Raw genomic sequence first — 20,899 nt, 5'->3', positions numbered from 1 at the left:
CTAGCTCTAGTCCCAGGTTACAATTAACATTCTGCACCATAGGAGCTTTTCAAAAGCTGTAAATTTTATCTGGTGCACAGAAACCTACTCCTTGCTTTATCTCACTTGGCTTAGTTATATTAAAAAGGAAAAAGTGAGGTTGGAAAGTAATTATGTGGTGGGGGGTGGCAAGGGGGTGGGGCGTGGAATAGAATTTATCATGCTGAAAAGGATTTAGCCCTGCAAATGAGTTCTTTGGGTCCTGAGAACGGTTTCAAATATTTTAGGTAGTCTCTCCAGATATTCTCTATAAAGAAGAGGTGAGGCATCTCACCCATGCCTCAAGATCAATTGGAAGAGAAAGGTACTTTTACCATTACCAGGCCATGAAAAACTTTCTTTTTATCCCAGATTCACCCCAACACTGGCTGCTCCTTTTGCAGTTTCAGATGGTTTTCCAAATAAAAGAATACATCCTCATAAGGCAATTAATTCAATTTCCCTCTCTCCTTCCCTAAACTAAGGTACTATTCTCTGGCCTCTTAGTCTGGTAGTTTAACTGGGATACTGGCCACTACTGATGACAATATTGGATTAGTCTAGGTTTACTTGGTGGGTCTCTTCCAATGTGTTTCTAGTTTTTCAATATACATTTCAATGGAGAATTGAAATCTCCCACTTTGGTTTTAGAAGAAACCAGCCCCATTTTCAATAATTACAAATATACAAGCTATTATCTCTGAAAATTATAATGGTATTTCCAGGTTTGTAACAGAAGGGGGAGTGGGGAAGAGAAGGAAGACTGCTACACCGGCAATCACTAAAACTGACACAAGAGGGTGCATTAAGTCCACAAGTGCTTTTTTCATACTATCACAAAAGAAAATTTATTTCCCTTGACAAAATAAAATTTCCCTCAAAAAACTTTTCATTCTGATGCATGATTTAGAAAGCTGACCGCTATGGCAGATTTGTCCTCTAATTCAATACTTTTGTTCAGAAGACACAAATCAGCAACCTGATTACAATGTGATTCAATCACAGTATTGACCTTTGAAATGCAGAGTAAACTAATCATCATCATCATCAGAAAACTGCAGTATTGCTAGTGGTTCAGTGTCAGGCTCAGCAGCAGCAAGGCCTGTAGAGAAGAAGGGAAGGAATTTGCCTTCCTGTCTGCTGCCATCAGCAATGCTCAAAGTGTACAAAGCTACTGCCTTAAATACATCATAAAAAGAAACCTTCTTGGCTGGGATGTCCAAGAAGATCCCAATCTTTGACAAATAGCCAGTCACAGTCAGAGAGGTCCAAGGATTCGTGCAGGCCAAATAATCTTGCCCGTCTACACATGCGATAACCCAGAAGCCATTCTCAGGACACAGAGTCAAAGTCCCTTTGCGAGCCACAGATTCAGAGGCAATACCCAAGGCCCAGTTTCTTCTTGTCCCAACATTTACTTCCCAATAGTGTTTCCCAGAAGTGTATCCTTCCTTTGCCAACACAAACAGATGGGAATCAAATCTCTTCTGATTTCTGAGCACGAATCTGATGACACCAGTATCTTTCACTGTCCTCCCATCTGCAGAGATTTCCAATCTGGGATGAGCTGTGTCAGCATCCAGGATGACATCTCCTGCAATGGTCAAGTCAGGCCATGAGGAGCAGAAAACACAAGCTCTGCTTTGCTGAACCTTTCCCTTCTCTGCCATCATCCCCCTCTCATTTGTCCTTCCCCCTCTCCATGCTCAGGTGCACTCAGCAGGCTCTTGTCTTAGGATATCTCAAGCTTCTCCCTCTCCTCCTGCCATGTCCGTTTCTGCCAGAGAGAGTGGCAGCCAGCATATACCAAATGCCAGACACTCTTCCAGTGTTCCTGAGACTACAGCAGGCAGCTCCTAGGATGAGGCTGTGCTGCTCAACCTTCTCTGCCTCCATCTCTGCATTGCTGGCAGGGGGTAGCCTGAGAGAAAGGACCAGGAGTTGGCAGCAGATGGAATTAGGTTTGCTTGCCAGCAGCTGTAATTAGGTTTGGATTAACTCCTTGCCAAAGTCTGAAGGGGATTTTCAAGCTTTAAGCACGTTTTTCCTCAATAACAGGAGACCACCAGTGCATGATACTGCTTGCACATGGATTAGAGTGGAAGAGAAGCCTGCAGTGCCACAAGGATAGGGGAATGTTTCTTGCCTCAGCTTTCTACATGCATCAGGGGATGGGAGGAACCCTGGTAGGACTCAAGCAAGGTGCAGTGCCACAAACTGAGGTCCTCTAGCTCAATTCTGATTGAAAGGAGAAGGAGCTGCTCCTGCTGTGGAGCAAGATCAGCTTCAGACACTTTTCCTGAGAGGCCCAAGAGCCAAATCAGGAGTGGAAGATGGAGCTGCAGTGGCCACTGCAAGCCAGCTGTGCCTGCTCCCCACAGTGGAGAGGGCTCCTGAGGAACACAGGCAGGGCCTTGGGCAGCACATAACAGCAAAAAGTCAGCCAGCCACCCTTCCCTGAGTGTGTTCTTCCCCAAACAGCTATCTGAGGGGGTTGAATGTGTTTTCTAGAGCTGCACTCAGGCTCTTGAGTACTCACTTCCTCATCTCACTTATGCTTACGTTTGTAGGACTGTAGGACTGGAAGATCTGTGGGAAAGGAGAAAAGCAGGAAATAAGTGCTTGCTCTGGCAATGAAGCAAAATTGGCCAACTCTCCCCCCTTGGTGACAATGAGGCCACTCTCATGCTCCCCTACTCTGACACTGACAGTATGGTCAGATGCAAGGCTCGTAGTGTTGCTGGGGCGCTGACAACACAGTCAAACAGAACGGGATTGAGGATATCTCTTAACATGACACCCAGCTCGCTCTCCTTCATCACACTGATGCCACGCCCATGCTCTCCTACTCCCCCACCACACACACGCACCCTTCTCTTAACCAGTTCTACTCTCATTTCATCAAAGACTCCCAGAGAAAACATCAGGGTGTGTGATAATTTTGTTTTCCAGACATGGGGCATATGGCTCCAGCTTGCTTCCTCTGAGGACCGAGGAGGACTAAAATGTGCTGTGAGATGAACTCAGCCTCCCTTTCCTTTTCAAATGGGAAAGAGAGGCCAGAGGAATGGCCAGACCCTAAACTAAAGGCTTTCACAGAGAAAGGCTTGCCAGGAAGCAAAGGTGACTTTCACTGCACCAGTTACTCCTGGAGACCCTGTCAAAGTGATCGAGCACTGCTGGGCCAGGGGGAAGAGGAGCAGGCCTTGCCCAAGGCCTGAGCCCCTACATTTCATCTGGGACTCTCACACTCGTAGTGGTCCTTCCTTCCCTGAAGTCTCCAACTCCCAGTGTTCTGGGGCACATGGGCTCTGGAAAAAGGAGAACAAAGACCCTCCCAGCTCAGTAGAACTGGTTTGGATGGATTGACTGCTGGAGTGCTAGGGAAGGAGCACAGGTCCTGTGAGCACTCCCAAAGGCTTGAGAAAGGCCTGATGGGCAGGATGGAGGGTTGGGATCAGCCCCCTCCATCTCTCCAAACAGCAGTTATGGGCTGTGGGAGACAACAATATTTGTTAAGGGGAAGAGAAGTGGGGAAAGCAAGAAGACAATACTAAGGCATGGAGGTGGGCCCCTTTACCACATATTGGGTCATAGAGAGCCTACACTACACATTCCTTTCATAGACAAGGTAATGAAGAGGAACTTTGACCACCTGCTGCCATCATCTCAGTGTTCAGGTGTCTTCACAGGTGGGGACACAAGAGCTACTTGCCAAGAAAATCTGTCCCTCTCCATCCACTTTGAGAAGCTGTGTACAAGAAGCTCACAGGACAATTTGCCTGTAAAGCAGCTTTTGCCTTCAGAGAGATGAAGTTCTGCTGGAAAAGGCCTTGCTCACCTAAGTCATATTTTGTGGACCCCAGTGAGGTCTGCAAAGTTTTTTCCAGAGTTTGTATTTCTTGGGAGAGCTGCTGGATGTCCATCAGCCTCATGGATTCCAAGACCCTTGAGGTATTTTCCTTCACTTGCCTTCCTGTAAGAGAAGACTGGTGTCAGTGGAAATGTGGTTTTGCCTCACCTGAGATGAGTACGGTATCACAAGTTACAAGGGATGGTTCTTCTTAAAAAGGACTAAAAAGACACTGTGCTTTTACTCCCTCCAAATGTGATGGAGAGAAAACAAACGTTTACTGACTCCCAGCACCATTTCACCATCAAAGATGTTCCACTGTCATGGGACAAAAGAGCTGCTCACAAGGAAGTTCTGCCCCATGCACCTACTTGGAGGAGGCAAAGAACTAGATCACAGGACATTTGTAGAGCAGCTTTTGCCTTTTGAGATATGAAGGCCTGCAGGGGAATGGCCTAGCTTACCTAGTTCATTCTTCATGTCTGCTCTTATCATCTGCAGGTCACACTGTGTGGACCCCTTCATGTTCTGGAATGCTTCCTGCAGAGTTTGCATTTGCTGGGAGAGCTGTAGAAGGTCCTTCTTCCACATGGATTCCATAGTCCTTGTATTTGCCTCCACTGTCCTTCCTGTGAAGAAAGAAGCATCTCACTGGAACAGTCTCATTGCTGTCTTGAGGGGGAGACTGGCAACCTGCAATCACAATGCCTTGAAGCTCTGATTTAAACTCCCTGGCAGAGCACCTTCCCTTAGGACTCTCCCATTCCCTGTGGTCCTCCCTAAAGGCTTGACCAAGGCCTGCTGGGCAGCACTGAAGGCAGCACTGGCCTCAGTCCATCTCTCCAGACAGCATCTGTGTGCCCTGGGAAACAACACTCTTTTTCACGAGGAAGATGTGGTGGGACATCCCCTACCTGTCCCTCAGAACCCATTGTGGTCCCAGGAACGTTCACTGTACCTCAGCCTTGGTCAGTGGTTCCCGAGATTGGATATGGACCCTGTGCCTGCCCAGGGCAACGTCCCTGGACATTTGGCAGAGAGTGCTGGGTGCTGCCAGTGCCCTCTCCTGCCCGCACCTCATGCACTGGCCATGGCGATGCCCCCTAGCCAAGCAGGTGAGCATAGGGTTGGGCTAGTTGTGGGTTCTTCAACTTGGAGGTGTTTCAGTGTCACAGAGCAGAAAACTGGTTTGCCATGTAACGACTCTCCTTCTTCAACCACTTTGAGGAGGTGAGTCCTGAGAATAAGTTCACAGGACTGTTTGCCTGTAGAACAGCTTTTTTCTTTAGAGAGATGAAAGCTTGCTGGGGAATAGCCTTAGTTTACCTAGGTCATGCTCCAAGTCTGTTCTGATCCTCTGAAGGTCACACTGTATGGCCTCATATCTCTTCTGGAAATTTTCCTGCAGAGTTTGAATTTGTTGGGAGGCTTCATGGTGGTCTTTCTCCAGCCTGGCTTCTAAGGTGCTTGTTTTTGCCTCCATTGTCCCTCCTGAGAAGAAAGAACATTTTCATTCGGACAAAGGTTTCATGGTTCATGGTTTTCTTGAGGGAGAGACCATTGGTCGGTAATGACAATGCCCAAAAGCTCGTCATCACAGCTCGTCATATAAAATCCCTGTCAGAGCATCTCTTAGGGCTCTCTTAGGTATCTCCCACTCCCTGTGGGTCTTCCTAATGGCTTGACCAAGGCCCCCTGGGAAGGATGGAGGGTAGGAATGTTCCCACTCTATCTCTCCAGAGAGTACTCTGGGGAGATAATATTCTTTGTTATGAGGATTGCGTGGTGTCACAGAGCACAAAAACTGTTTCCTGTGTAAGAGCTGTCTTTCCCCATCCCCCTTGAGGAGATGTGGCGGACAAGTTCCAGGACAGTTTGCTTGTAGGGCAGCCTTTGCCTTTAGAGGTATGAAGGCCTGTCATGGAAATGCTTCTGCTCACCTAGTTTGTTCTCCAGGTCTCTTCTGATCATTTGAAGGTCACGCTGTATAGCAACCTTCATGTTCTGGAAAGTTTGCTTCAGAGTTTGAATTTGCTGGGAGAGATGCAGGAGGTCCTTCTGCCACATGAATGCTATATTCCCCGTGACATTTGCCTCCACTGTCCTTCCTGTGAAAAAAGACTGGTGTCACTGGGACAATGATTTTTCTCCCTTGAGGTGAGGTCGTGTCCCACTAATGACACAAAACTTTCCTCTTAAAAAGGAACAAGGAGATGTTCTTTCACTCCCTTTTACAACAAGTGAGAGAAGAGAGACCTTGACCATCTCCAGTTGCCACCTCAGCAACAAAGGTGTTCCAGATGACTGGGATATAAGAGCTGCTCCCAAGGAAGTTCTGCCCTTTCTGACAAAAGGTAAATGATAAACTCACAGGTCAGTTTACCTGTAGAGCCAGATTGACCTTCAGGGAGATGAAGTCCTGCTGGGGAATGGCCCTGCTCACCTAGTTCATCCTTCAGGTCTGTTCTCATAATCTGAAGGTCTCACTGTGTGTACAGCTGGGTGTTTTGAAAAGCTTTCTGCAGAGTTTGAACTTGTTGGGACACTTCATGGACGTCCTTCTTCCACATGGATTCCAAAGCGTTTGTAGTATTTGCCTCTACTCTCAATCCTATAAAGAAAAAGAACAGTGTCATTGGGACACTCTCATTACCTTCTTGAGGGAGAGAGCAGTGTCCTTATTTAAATTCACTGTCAGAGAGTCTCTTCAGGTTTTCCCTTTGAGTATTCTTGATAAAAAAAGCTGTTCCCCACATAGGGATTGTACTTCTCCATCTGCTTTGAGAAGCTGCCGTGGACAATCACCCAGGACAGTTTGCCTGTAGAGCAGCTTTTGCCTCCAGGGAAAAGGCAGCCTGCTGGGGGAATGGCCCTGCTCACCTAATATATTCTCCAGGTCTCTTTTGAGGAGCTGAATATCACACCGTGTGGACTCCTGCTCATTCTGGAAAGCTTCCTGCAGAGTCTGAATTTTTTGGTAGAGGTGCTGGTGGTTCTTCAGCCAAACAGTTTCCAGGGACTCCACTCTCCTTCCTGTGAAAAAAGACTGGTGTCACAGAGATAATGATTTTTCCTCCCCTGAGGCGAGGACTTTTTCCACTAGTGACATAGGCCTTTCCTCCTAGAAAAGACCAAGGAGACGCTGCTCTTTCACCCCCTTCAAGGACAGGGGAGAGAAAAGGGACCTTGATGACCTCCAGTTGCCATATCAGCAATCAAAGATGTTCCACTGGCATGGAACATAAGAGCTGCTCCCAAGGAAATTCTGCACAAGGCACACACTCCAAGGACTAACTCACAAGTCATTTTGATTGTGGAGCATTGTTTGCTTCCAAAAAGATAAAGGCCTGATGAAGAATGGCCCTGCTTATCTAGTTTTATTTTTTCCTTTTTCTTTCTTTATGCAGGGAGGGCACAAGAAATTCAATTCAGTTTCCTCATGTCCTGCCTATTTCTAATTTATACTCTCCAGACTTTTCTTTCTTCAGACAATCCTTTCTAATTCAGAGGCCTTGGAAAATAACTCAGCCCTGAAAAACAAAGATGGGGACTTCACATTCTGATGGACCTGTAGGCACCCTTACTGATCTCTTCCTTGGCTTTCAAATCCTCTTCCACCAAGAGTTTGCTCTGGGAAGGAGCCTTGGCCTCTCTTCTGGACCTGCATTCTTCCTTGTTACATGGAAACTTTTTTCCACTACAGTTTTTACCTGTTGAAAGGGGTCTCAGCATCACTGTGAGCCCTTCTAAACATGAGCTTGAAGCTGCTGTGCTGCTGGTGAGGAATATTGAAAGGAGCCCCATTGCCTCCTCACACCCCAATGGTCTGGCCACAGGGAAGAACCCAGGCTATGCTGCTTGCCAAGTGAGCAAAGAACATTCCTCTGCCAGCATCCCAGCTGGAAAGAATGGGAATGGGAGAAAAGATGGCCTTAGATCCCAGGGAGGATGGGATCCGGAAGAGTCCAGGATGTCCTGGTCAGTGCTGGGAAAAGCCCACTTTTGGGGCAGCTCTGCATCTTGGGAACTTGGAGTCCCGAACATCTGCATGGGGATGGGAAATATAACAAAGGACTTGTTGGAGGACTGTGTAAGTGGGAATTTCCAGAGGGGCGAGATGTTTGATTGCACTGCGCTAGACCCTCATGCACCTTCTTCTTGCTTGGCAGAGGTTTTTTTCCAAGAACTGTGGGTATGTGCTGGCACTAATCCATCAGAGAATGCTGATGGAAAGGCTTCTCTTTGTGTCACATAGGACCTCCCCTTGGTCATCTGTTGATAGTCCAACAAGAGAATGAGTCTCATAGAAATGCAGAATTGCAAAGTCAACTCACCAGACAATGGTTTGGGTTTTAAGACACCTTATAGACCTCTCTTTCCAATCCACCATCATCTCTTTCCAGCCTTCCACTAGACCACATTGCTCTAAGCCCTATCCAACCCAGCCTTGAACCCTTCCAGGGATGAGATATCCTTAGCTCCTACAGCAATCTGTGCCAGGGCCTCACCACCCTCACAGGGAAGATTTTCTTCCTATTATCTGATTTAAATCTACCCTCCTACAGCTTAAAATCAATTCCACCTTGTCCTAGTAATCTGTGCCCTTGTAAGAAGTCCCTCTCCAGCCTTCTTGTAAGCTACTGGAAAGATGTCAGAGACTGGGTAAGTTTAGTGTCTCAAGTCAATGCTTTTCTGTGTGTCTGTATGTGTGTATGTGTGTCTTTGCATCTCTGCGTCTGTCTCTGTGTGTGCATGCCTGTTTGTCTGTGTCTGTATGTCTCTGTCTGTGCATCTGCGCCATCTCTCTGTCTGTATGTCTGTGTCCCTGTGTGTGTCTGTCTGTGTGTGTCTATGTGTCTGTCTGTGTCTGTTCATGTCTGTATGTGTCTGTCTGTGTTTGTGTGTCTGGTTGTCTCTGTGTCCATGTGTGTGTCTGTGTCTGTGTCTGTGCATGTGTCTGTGTGTCTGTGTGTGTCTCTGTGTCCATGTGTGTATCTCTCTGTCTGTATGTGTCTGTGTGTCTTTGTGTCTGTCTGTATCTGTTTGTGTGTGTCTTTCTGTGTGTGTGTCTGTGTGTATCTGTTTGTGTGTATCTAAGTTTGTGTCTGTGTGTCTGTGTCTCTGCATTTCTGTGTCTGTGTTTGTGTATCTATTTGTGTGCGTCTGTGTATGTGAATGTGTGTGTCCATGTGTGTGTGCGTGTGTGTGTGTGTGTTTGGAGGCAGGTCAGGCCTTTCTTTCAGGTAAGACAGCGCCCTGCCCCCAGACCCCTCAGATTGACTGAGCTGTCAATCAGTCAAACAGCAGGGGGAATTTCCTGCTCAGCCTCTGATTGGCTGAAGTTCCAGAAATCCCGTCTAGGAGGTGGGCCCACAAAGTGCCAAGGGATTAAAAGAGATGACCATCCAGTACCAAACTGTCTGCCCTTGGTGGCTTTTTTGGGGTTCTGGTCTTACCAACGTCATAACCCTAGGAGTTGGTAGCTATGCCTGTGGTTTTTCTATATCTTTTCTGTCTTTGTCTCTGTCTTCTCCTAATTCTCTTTTCATGAAACTTTGTGGGTGACTTCACATGTTAAGGACTTAAAAGTTTCTAGGTTAAATGGGCTAAGTAAATTAAGTTGCTATCAAACTAATACTAAGTAATGTCACTATAAGTGGTTTCATGTTGAATTTCATGTTGTATTTAATCCTTTTGCCAAAGCTTGCTTAATCTTCTATATTTTGGCAGTAAACTTTTGTGTGATTTTCAGCTCTTGAGAATATCTGGTGGGGATTTATTTCTCCATTGTGCTATCTAGAATCAAGGAACTTTGAGTTTAACCCCTGGATTTAAGTATCCAGGGTGTAATAAAGGGTCTCTAAAGTCTGCCTAGAGCCCTCTCTGCTTCTGTTGTTTTTCATAACTACCATAGGCAATGAATATGGACCATTCCAGATATACCAGGTAGCTGGTCCTGATGCAGCAAAACAACTGACAAGACACCAACCCTCCTGCTCTGGAAGACATCTAGGACAGATAGAACCTACAGTCATGGATAAAATGAACTCAGTAGACATCTTGGTGGGATGGCTGTTGACTATGGAGATGATACCTATGTTTGTATACTTATGTATACAAACATACCTCACATATATATGTGAATGTTTACGTATATATGTTGGAGGGTGTAGGACGTTTAAATGAGTAGATGGTATAAATTAAGTGGTGGAAAATGTCCTGGTTCAGGCCAGGACAGGGTTAATTTTTGCAGTGGCTGGGAAAGGGGCATGACCAGGACCCTAATGTGATTTGTTACAAACTCACATCATTGGCATGGGGTTGGTGGGAAGTGGAAAGGGACACTGTCTCTTCTGGGAAAAAGGGATGCCTTCTGGTCAAAAAGAAAGGGCAGGGAGGGAAGTCATCCTGTATTTGTTTATTGTCATGGGGTCCTTGATGTGGATTTTGCATATGAATGACTCTCTCTTTTTTACACTTCCTTTATTAATATTGTTCTTGTTATTTTTTTTTTCTTATCTCATTGCTGATTCCAGTAAATTATTCTTGTCTAAAACCATGATCTTCATCTTTTGTGCCTCCAGTTCTCAACTCCATCCTGTAGCAGCAGGAAGAGAGAGGAATAGGGGACTGAAAGTATGGTGTGTCATTAGGGAGTCTCAATGGGAGCAGTGAATTGGGGAGTTCCATTCCTAAACCACAATACAGACAGAAATGGAGATGAGGCTGAAGGCACAGAGCTTGAGAGAGGCAACTGGTGTGAGGTCAGTACAGCTTTTGGGGAGCGGTCAGTCCTGCCTTGCCATGAGCAATGAGGTGCTGGTGTGGGCCCTTGGCCATGACACTCTGCCACAGGTTCCCAAGGCTTTGCAGGGCCCTGCTCCAGCTCCCAGCCAGGAAGGAAAACCAAGTCCCCAAAAGCCTCCCAGAAAGGGGAATAGCCGTGCCCTCAGACACCACAGAGCTGGAACACCTGGCACTGGACTGGGGAAACAAGACTTCTCCCCAGCCATGTCTGCAGAGGCAGAGATCTCTGAACAGGCCCTTACCAAGGTGGGAGGCACCACTGACACTTCTAGGAAAAAAGATCCAGATCTGATGAATGAGCTCCACTGGAACCATTGGGAAGAATGAGACCAATGGAGGTAGAGGAAGGGACGTTCTAATTCACCCCAGAAAAAGTACCTCAATCCCATCCTCCTTCCTTCTCTTGCCTGTAGATGCCATGGTCCACCCAAGCTCTCATGCATGCGGTGGCATCTCCCTTCTGCCTCTGGATGACAGACAGCAAAATTCTACCTGCAGGAGAACTCAGAATTTGAGCTGCGTGGAAGCTAATGCATCTGTGAGCCAGAAGTAGACTCTACATGGTATTTCATCCTATTTGTCAGAGAGTAGTCTTACAAGAGGCTGAGAAATTACATCCTGCAGCCTCACGTCTAAGAACATGAGGTCCTGTGAACCAAGAGGCCTTACCTTGAAATACTAGAACAGCACCAGCCGCCAGGGTGAGAAGGAATAAAGGGAGCTGTATCCAGGAGGCAGGCACCCACTGAGATGCACCTGGAAAAACAGAACCTTTGGGGAAAAAAATTCCAAAATTCCTTTGGGGAAAAAAGTCCACCCCAAGAGATTTTGTGGAGATAAATGGAGAAATAGTCACAATCCTACACAGGTGGTCAGAGCCTGCCTTCCCTCAGGATGTGCACATCCCTAGGGGCAAGAGGGATCCTGCTCATCTCACACTGCAACCTGTCCTGCCTGCAGTGCCTTGTGGTGCTCTGGGATGGGTCTGGCTGAGCTGGATAGCTGCCAGCTTCCCTGGCACTGCAATGGGCCTCACAGGGCTCCTGAGACAGTGAGCCTCCAGCAAAGACTTCTGGGGACAACAGAACTCACCTGAGATGTGCACAGTAGTTTTCTTCTCCCTCTGCACCAGTGGGTTCAGGATTTGACAGGTGACTTTTCCCACTTACTCTTCTGTAACTGTGACTCAACTACAGACACTGAAGAACTTATCACTGTCCTGGTTACTTTCAGTGTCTGCAGAGAGCCCCTGCCCATCCTCAGTAACCCACTGGACAACAGGTTCTGGAAACCATCTGTGTGATCTGCAGCCAAGCTCTAGCCCTCGCCCTTGGGGGCCCTGAATTTCAATGAACACTTCACCAATACCTTAAAGACAAGGGAGTTTCTTAGTGAGAGGAGTTTGTTTCCTTGAAAGCAGCTCTTCCTTTGATTCACAGCTCTTTCTTAACCCAGAGTTTCCTGCCAGTTTGTCAGTTTTTCACAAAACCTTTACATTAGTCTTTCTGTCATCCTGCACTTCATCGGCCATAAATGCCAAAATTCCTTTGGCTTTGAGAGAGCTATGGTGTGGGATGGATTCGCTTCTCAGCTCCCCATTATTTCATGGAGCAGGCAGGGAGAAGGTGTGTGCTTTGTATTCTTCTTTTGGAATGACTCTGTAGGACCCCCATCCAATTTTGAGGATTGGTAAAGCAGGACACAGCACAGTAGAGCCCAGGCACCTCCCCATTCCATGCCAGAACTACAGATGGGCACAGATGGTCACTGACAGGAACTGTGACAAAGCTTCACCAGTGTGAGGAGGTGGGATGCACCACACACAATTCAGAGTCACACTCCTGGTCAAAGCTGGATTTTATATGAATTTGTCCTGTGTAATACTAGGAAATGGGCGCTGTCTTGAAGCTTTTTCTCTCTCCTCTCCCAAAAGCATCTCTAATTCCCTTTGGATGAGGGGTTTTAGATTCGATCTTAGGAAGAAATTCTTGACTAAGAGTGAGGCACTGGCACAGCTTGCACCGAGCAGCTGTGGATGTCCCATCCCTGGAAGTATTCAAGGCCAGGTTGGACAGCATTTGCTCCTGCCCATGGCTGGGAAATTCAAATGAGAAATTCTTTAAGGTCCCTTCCAACTCATGCTTTTGCGTGATTCTAAGATTCCCTGGTTCCATCATTCTATGCTCTTTCTCATTAGTGAATCAAGGTTCACCAGCTCCATCTGACATTATCAATACCTGCACACAAATGGTGGTGACTGTCCAGCCGGGGGGAACCGGCAGCACAGAACATCTCCTTAGCCCTTACCCCAGCTGAGAAGTCACAAGACAGAGGGCCTCATTCCCATCAGTCCCACAGCCACGGATGCTGAGCACTTGGATGTCTGTCAGGTAGCCTCACACCTCCCCAGCAGGGATTATTGCAATTTTCCAGCCCCATGTGGGTCAGAACAGGGCTCAGGCTAGGCATGGAAGTTGCGGAACATCTTGACAGCTGGCCTATGCTGGGAGTGGGGAGGTGATGTGTTGGGTCATATGAGGGGGGGCATCAGCTGGGGGACAGTAATATTTTGGAGAGCTCTTTTCCTTCTGTAAGAGCTTCCCCCCTTCCCTGCCCAGCCCAGAAAGTCTCCAACTGCAATGCTGAGCTTGGTGGCCATATCAACAATCCAATCCCTGGATATCACAGTGAAACTGTACATTTCTTCATCTGCTGGCTGGACATTCCTCAGTGTCAGGGACACATTCCCAGTGTCAAATCCATCTGTTGGCACGGATATCCATCCATGCTATTTCTGCATCTGTTCACCCCCAAACTACCTACATGTGTAGATGTCCTCTCTGTGCCCATCTGTGATTTTTCTCCACTGCACTTCGGGATTGTCCAGTGGCTATGTGGAAGAGATGGTGCAAGGAATGATTGTATCCTGACCAACTACATTGTATCCTATTCCAACTACATTTTCAGGAGAGGTGAGCTCAAAATTGTCTGTGAGTGAGCATCAGGCTGAAATCCATCAGAAAATGTACTGGTGTGAAGGAAACAGGTCTAGGAGTCACAATGGGGAACAACTGAAAGTAATAGATTAGAGGGAGAAAACAGGATGATACAAGTTGTACAGGATGGGATTATTTTGGGGAAAAGAAAAAAAAATAAATGCATAAAAGCATATCCAGAGCCATTTCATGCACCTCCCCAGCTGGCCTTGCCCTTTCTCAGCCCTGTGTCACCAGCAGCAAAGTGGCTGTGACAATGCCAACTGCCAATGCAGACAGGGAAATGCTCCTAGCACTGGGGCAGAGCTGGACAGGGCACAGCTGTCTTGGCTTAGGTCTTCCCTGGCTTCACCTCTGACTTCAAACGGCTGGATTCCCCAAAACAGAGGGGCAGGACAGCTCTGGCTCTTGTGGAGTTCGAATCAGGGCTGCTCAGGAGACCATGACCCTCAGCTCCACGACTTTTGATCATCTGCAGGCTGGAATCCCTCAGGAAGGAACAGAAAGGAACAGAATGAAAGGAACAGAACAGCTCATGGAAGCATTACCTGATAAAGGGATAGCCAGAAGAAGTGCCAGAGCCAACAGGACCCATCTCTTCTGCTCCATCCCTGCAGTCCAAGGGGTGGGATGATCCTGCAGCTGACCTGGAACAGTCACAGAAGGGAAGTGAGAAAAGAAGGGAAATCCTGTCCCAACCCCTTCAGATCTTTCTCCTGGCACTTGTCACTAGCTGTGACTCCTGAAGGTGCCAAATCTCAAAAAGCTGAGATCAGAAATCAAGAAAACTTGTGCCTTTCCAGAGATCTCAATTATACTTGCAGCTTCTGGGAATTTCAGTCTAGCGTGCTCTCAGGAAGCTGTGACAGGGAATGCCAGAGAAAATTCAATCCAGTCCCTACTTCCTGCTGTGAAATTTAATGGACACCTTAAAACACCAGTTTTGGTTTGGAATCACAGAATCTTTAGGCTGGAAAAGGCCTCTGAGATCACAGAGTCCAATCTTTGATTAAAGACCACTAGACCAGGCACTTAGCACCACATTCAGTCTTTTCTTAAGCATTTTGAGGATGTTGACTCTACTACCTCCCTGGGTAGCCTGTTCCAATGCCTGACCACCCTTCAGTGAAGAAATTGTTCCTGACATCCAACCTAAACCTCCTCAGCACAACTTAAGGCTTGAATTTCCTCTTGGCATTTTACTAGTTTTCTGGGAGAAGAGGTCAACTCCCAGCTTGCTACAATTTCCTTTCAGGTATAGAGAGTTATATGGTCACCCCTTCTCTCACTCTGTTGAGTTTACATGGGCAGGTTTTGGTAGCAGGGGGGTTCCAGAAGGGTGCCTTCTGTGAGAAGCTTCCCTGTGTCCAACAAAACCTATGCCAGCCGGCTCCAGGACAGACCCCCTGCTGGCTAATGCTGAGCTACACATGGATTGTGATGATGCCTCTGTGAAAACATATTTAAAAAGAAAGTTATTGTGCAGATGTAACAGAGACCAGAGAATAGTGAGGTGAGAACATGTGAGAAGAACAGCTCTGCAGATAGCCAGGTCAGTGCAAAAAGATGAGCAGGAGTGCTCCAGGTACCAGAGTAGAGATTCCCCTGAGAGTCTGTGGGGAAGCCCATGGTGAGGCAGCTGTGCCCCTGCAGCCCATGGAGGGTACACAGTGCAGAGATCTACCTGCAGCCTTTGGAGGAGCTGCACTCTGGAGCAGGTGGATGCCCAAGAGAGGCTGTGACCCCATGGGAAGCCCGTGCTGGAGCAGAGTACTGGCAGGGACCTGCAGACCCATGGAGAGAAGAGCCTAGGCTTGAGCAGGTTTCCTGGTATGGCTTGTGATCCTGTGAGCAACACACACTGGCATGGACTGTACCTGAAGAACATGAATGTGTGGCCCACATTACAACAGTTCATGGAGAACTGTTCCCTATGGGAAAGACACACACTGAAGAAGTCTGTGGAAAAGTGTCTGCCCTGGGAGGGACCCCACACTGGAGCAGAGGAAGGATTCTGACTCCTCTCCCTGAGCAGGGTCACAAACAATGTGTGATGAATTGACCATTGCTTCCATTCCCCATCTCCCTGTGCCGCTGTGAGGAAGAGGTAGAGCTGGGAAAGAGGGAAGGGTGGGGAGAAGGTGTTTTTAAGATTAATTTTACTTCTCATTGCCCTTCCCTGCTTTTTTTAGTAACAAATTCTATTAATATCCCTGAGTCTGTTTTGTTCTTGACAGTATTTGGTGAGTGATATCTCCTGGTCCACAACTCATGAATCTTCCACTATATTTTCTTTCCCTGTTCAGCTGAGAGGGTCAGTGATGCAGCAAGCTTTGATGGGTACCTTGGTAGCATCCAGCCAAGGTCAACCCACTACACCAGGTTAAACAACCACAACTCCTTCAGCCACTCCTCATCAGACATGTGCTCCAGACCCCTCACCAGATTCACTTCCCTTCTCTCTGGACTTGCTCCAGCACCTCGATGTCTTTGATGGGCCTAGAACTTGACACAGCACTCAAGCTGTGGCCTCACTACAGCCAAGTACAGTGGGACAATCTCTACCCTAGTCTTGCTGCCACACTATTCCATATACAAAGCATGACAACAGAGGTCTTCTTGCCTACCTGGCCATGTGCTGGGCCATGTTCAGACACTGTTGACCAGTACCCCTAGATCCTTATCTGCTTGGCCACTTTCCACTCTGCTCCTAGCCTGTAGTGCTGCAGGAAGTTGTGGTGGCCAAACTGTATGACAAAACTCATGGTCTTGTTGAACCTCGTGCTGTTGGTCTTGGCCCACTGATCCAGCCTAACTCCCTCTAAAGAGCCTTTCCACCCTCCAGGAGATCTATGTTCCCACCCGTCTTGGTGTCATCTAAAAATTTACTGAATGTCCATTCAATCTCCTCATCAATTAAGATTTTAAACACAACTGCTCCCTAGGGGAAACCACTGACGACCAGACATCTGCTGCATGCAGCATTATTCCCACCATCCTCTGGGCCCAGCCTCCAATCAGCTCTTAACCCAGTGAAGATGCACCTATCTAAGCTGTAGGCTGCAGCTTCTCCAGGAAATGCTGTGGAAGACTGGGTTGAAGGCTTTAATGAAGTCCAGATAGACAAATTCACAGCCTTTTCCCATGCACCAGATGGGTCACTTGGTCATAAAAGGAGGTCAGGTTGGCCAAGAAGGACCTGTCCTTCTAAGCCCAGGCTGGCTGGGCCTGATTCCCTGGTTGTCTTGTATGTGCTTTGTGGTCACTCTTAAGATTATCTGTTCCATAACCTTGCCAGGCACTGAGGTCAGGCTGACAAGCCTGGAGTTTCCCAGAGCCTCTTTTCAGCCTTTCTTGAAGATGGGCATCACATTGGCAGCTACACTCATCTGGGACTTCCCCTACGAGCCAGAAGTGATGATAAATGATACAGAGCACCTTGGTAAGCTCTTCCACCAGCTTCCTCATCAGCCCCAGATGAATTCCATCTGATCACATAGATTTGTGGGAGTCTAAGTGGCTCAATAGGTCACTATTTCCCCCTGAGTTACAGAGGGTCCATTCTGCTCCATGTTCCTATGTACCAGCTCAGGTTTGTGCTGAGGATAAGAGATCTTACTGTTAAAGAATGAAGCAAGGAAGGCGTTAGGAACCTCATCCTTTTCTTCATTGTTGGTGATACTCTTTCCCCCACATCCAATAAAGAATAGAGGGTTTTTTTGGTCTTCCTTGTGTTGTTGATATAATTATAAAACCACTTTTTATTATCTTTTAAAAGCAGTGGCCACATTGAGTTCTGACTGAGCTTATGCCTTTCTATTTTTCTTTCTATATGAGCTAATGACATCCCCTTGTGTTCTTTCTGAGATCCCTGCCCCTTTTTCTTAAGGTCATACACTATCTTTTTTATTTTGACTTCTTGCGAAATCTCCCCATTTAGACAGGCCTGTCTCCTCCCCCACCATCTCATCTGTCAACAATAGGGACAGGTTGCTCCTAGACCTTCAAGATTTCTTCCTGAAAATATGTACAGCCTTTCTGGAAGGTTGGGTTGCAAGAGTGTCTCTGTCCATACACTGAAATGGGAGGAAAAGTAGGAAGAAACAGTTTATGCCATCCCATGCCCACCCTTGGAGGAAGGGGAATCCATGGCACTTGCTATCCCAAAGTTATCACCCTCTGGAAACAATTAGGCTGAAGAGTGACAGTGCATCAGCTCCAGAATAAACCTGAAATCATTTAGGGAGTTGCACCAGGGTTGACTTTGCTGCACTACACTAAAGATCCTTTCCTTCTCTGGCTCTAGCTCTCTCAGTGCATTTTCACATTTCCAGGATGTGCCTGACCTCAGCCCCCACAGCAGCACATTTGGTGTGAAATCTTTATTAGTTTATTCACGTTCAACATTCCATGTTTAATGAGCAGTAGAGAAGGTGAGACATCCTGATGACTTCCAAGCAGGAGTCATTCAGCCTACACTGTAGTGTGTGGATATTTCCCAGAGAAGATGACCTACAGGCCTCAGAGCAACACCTCATGAGACTAAATTGGATGCTGTTAGAACAGGCATGGTGATGGATCAGGAGCAGTGACAGGGCAAATGTTCAATTCACATGGTTTTAGTCACAAATTCCCCCTTTTCACTTCCTAAGGAAAGACAGGGACTTCCAGAAATATTTCTTCAAATTCATTATTGACCACTAAGATGAGGATTCATGTCCACTCTGATCTCCATAGCACAGGCTCTTCACTGGTTGTTCTGAGCTCTATTTATGGTACATGGAGGTAAATGAGCACAGTGACTTCTCTGTTCTTGATTCAGCTGGGATAGAGGTGCTTTTTTCCCAAGTAGCTGGTCTAGGGCTGTGTTTTGGATTCGGTATTGAGAACAATGTTGATAAGATTATTGCTCCATTGTGCTCACCCCAGGTCAAGGATTTTTCAACATCTTTTGCTCTGCCACCAAGCAGATGCATGAGAAGTGAGGAGGAAGTACAGACAGGACAACTGACCCAAACTGGCCAGAGGAATATTCCAGACCATAGAAAATCATGACCTTTATGTAAACTGTGGGAAGCTGGCTGGAAGTGGGCTGATTGATGCTCAAGTACAGGCTGTGCATCAGTCAGTGGTTGGCAAGCAATTACTTTGGGCATCACTTGGGTTTTGCTCCTCTCTCTCTTTCTCTCTATTTATCTCTTTCTCTTTTCCCTCTCTTCTTTTCAACAATATTTTTTTTTAATTGCCATTGCTTGTTTTGTTTTGTTTCAAGCTCTTCTTATCGCAGCCAACAAGTTTTAGTTTTCCAAGGGGCTGTAGGGCACCAGGGAGTGAGTGAGCAACTGTGTGGTACTTAGCGGCCATCTGGTGTTAAATCACCATCAAGTCCCATATCATTAATGAAGCCAAAGGTCTTGGAGTGAGGTGGCCGCTCCCAGAACTAGACACTGAACTCAAGGTGTGGCATCACCTGTGCTAAGTACAGGGGAAGAATCACTTCCCTAGTCCTGCTGGCCCCACTGTTCCTGATCCAGGTCATGATGCCATTGACCTTTATAGCCACGTGGGCACACTGCTGGTTCATGTTCAATCGGCTGTCAACCAGAACCACCAGGTCCCTTTCTGCCTGGCTGCTGTCCAGCCACACTGTCCCCAGTCTGTGGTGCTGCAGGGGGTTGTTGTGGCAGAAGTGCAGGACATGGCACTTGGTCTTATGGAACCTCATATAGTTTGATTTGGCCCATCTATCCAGCCTGTCCATGTCCCTCTGCTGAGCCCTCCTACCCTCCAGCAGATCAATGCTCCTACACAGCTTGGTGTCATCCATAAATTTGCTAATGGTAGACTCAATCCCCCATCTAGATCATCAATAAAGATATTGAATAGGACTGGGACCAACATTGATCACTGGGGGAGACCAGAGTGTGGTGGATACAGCACCATCCCCATCACTTTCTGGGTCCACCATGACCCAGTCCTTAACCCAGCAAAGATGCATCTGTCCAAGCTGTGGGCTGCAGCTTTTCCAGGAGAATGCTATGGGAGATGATGTTAAAGGCTTTGCTGAAGTCCAGGTAGATACAACCACAACTTTCCCCACATCCACCAGGCAGGCCACCTCTTAATAAAAGGAGATCAGGTTGGTCAGGCAGGACCTGCCCCTCCTAAACCCATGCTGGCTGGGTCTGATCCCCTAGCCACCCTATAGATACCATATGATGGCACTCAGGGTGATGGCATTGTTCTATAACCTTCCTGCCACTGAGGTCAGGCTGATAGGCCCAGAGTTTCCCACTCTGAGATCCTCTTGAGACAGAGTAGAAATTTTCCAGAGTAGAAATCCATTTTGGATTTAGGTAAATTAAGTCTTGAATTAAGTCTGTAACTTGCAAACATAGCCTTTTGGTCTGACTGCCTGCTCTTGCAAAAAAATCTATGCTCAAAGAAGCTGCTTCAGCCAAAAGATAGAGATAAGAGAGGGGCTCCTTGGGCTTTAAAACAGACGGAGAGGCTGCAGGAGACAGGGCAGGGTGACTCAGGAGTTCTTTCCGTACTTTCAGATAAAAAACTAACTGCAAGGGTAACTAGCTGCAAGTGTAACTAGCTACAAATATAATGTGAAATCAGTAAAATTAATATGTGTCAATATCAACCTATTGTGAAATTCCATGCATATGGATTAATAAGGGAAATAAAAAAAGGATCTGGAGTTCCCAGAGGTATGCATGTCTTTTAAGGGGAATGATCCCCACATGTGCCCAGTGCTGTAGTAAACATACCAGCTTTACAACTTTTCCAAAGTTGTGGAGTTTTTTTCTTTCCACAAATCACTCCGTCCAGCCCTTCTTGTGGATGGCCATCATATTGGCACCTCCAGTCCTCTGGGGCCAGCCTGGTGAGCCAAAACTGATAAATGATGGAGAGTGATTTTGTGAGCTCTTCTGCCAGGTCCCTCATCACCCTAGGATGAATCCCACCTGGTCCCTTGTGAGCATCTAAGTGGCTCAGCAGGTCTCTAACTGCTTCTCTAACTGCTTCCTCCTAGATTACAGAGGGGCTATTCTGCTCCCCATCCCCATCTACTAGCTCAGGAAGCCAGTTGTCCTGAGGACAATGTGTCTTATTTTTGAAAATTGAGCCAAAGAAGGTTTTAAATACCTCAGCCTTTTCATCTTCTTCGGTAACTATATCCCCCCCCCAAGTCCAATAAAGAATGGAGATTTTC

At 47.0% G+C, this 20,899-nt stretch overlaps 1 pseudogene; it reads right to left on the bottom strand.

Annotated features, from left to right (window-relative positions):
* Positions 1–1,049: 1,049 nt before the first annotated feature.
* The window catches only part of LOC128938386 (E3 ubiquitin-protein ligase TRIM58-like), a 44,009-nt pseudogene continuing 24,159 nt past the window's right edge, over positions 1,050–20,899 (bottom strand).

This window comes from Melozone crissalis, unplaced genomic scaffold (genome assembly GCF_028551555.1).
Source record: "Melozone crissalis strain CALT ecotype California unplaced genomic scaffold, PUWL_Pcris_2 ptg000026l_1, whole genome shotgun sequence".
NCBI classification, from domain to species: Eukaryota; Metazoa; Chordata; class Aves; order Passeriformes; family Passerellidae; genus Melozone; species Melozone crissalis.
The sequence above is the reverse complement of the archived record's forward strand: the minus strand, read 5'-3'. Positions and strand labels throughout refer to the sequence as shown.